The sequence below is a fragment of the Suricata suricatta genome, chromosome 11 (assembly GCF_006229205.1).
Source record: "Suricata suricatta isolate VVHF042 chromosome 11, meerkat_22Aug2017_6uvM2_HiC, whole genome shotgun sequence".
NCBI classification, from domain to species: Eukaryota; Metazoa; Chordata; class Mammalia; order Carnivora; family Herpestidae; genus Suricata; species Suricata suricatta.
This window is the reverse complement of record NC_043710.1, coordinates 8,345,187-8,345,733: the sequence shown is the minus strand read 5'-3', so window position 1 is coordinate 8,345,733 and position 547 is coordinate 8,345,187. Positions and strand designations below refer to the sequence as shown.

The 547-nt window shown below is 43.9% G+C and overlaps 1 non-coding gene across 1 annotated transcript; it reads right to left on the bottom strand.

The window, feature by feature from the left end:
• Positions 1 to 361: 361 nt before the first annotated feature.
• On the bottom strand, positions 362 to 547 carry LOC115272927. The gene has a single exon (XR_003900571.1). It is a non-coding gene; the product is annotated as a U2 spliceosomal RNA (small nuclear RNA).

Sequence of the window (547 nt, the reverse complement as noted above, 5' to 3'; positions counted from 1 at the left end):
GTGTGGCTCAGTCGGTGAAGCATTCAACTTCAGCTCAAGTCATGATCTGACGGAACCTGGGTTAGAGTTCTATGTCAATTCCATATCCGCCTCTGTGTTGATAACCTAGAGCCTGTAGTCTGCTTCCTATCTGTCTTTCTCTCATCCCCTCCCTTGTTGATACTGTGTCCCTAACCTTCTGAAATAAAAAACACTTAAGACTTACAACACGCACAAATTGGGCGAACTTCAACTCAGACTGTAACAATCTAGCAAAAAGCTACTGAATATGGCCTCGAATCCTAAATTGGAAACCGGAAGCTGGCTGCTTAGAGATTAAGAAACTGACAATCTTTCTTTCTGAACCAAGATTGTTCCCCCGAGGGGGTGCACCGTTCCTGGAAGTACTGCAATACCAGGTCGATGCGTGGAGTGGACGGAGCAAGCTCCTATTCCATCTCCTACTTCCAAAAATCCATTTAATATATTGTCCTCGGATAGAGGACGTATCAGATATTAAACTGATAAGAACAGATACTACACTTGATCTTAGCCAAAAGGCCGAGAA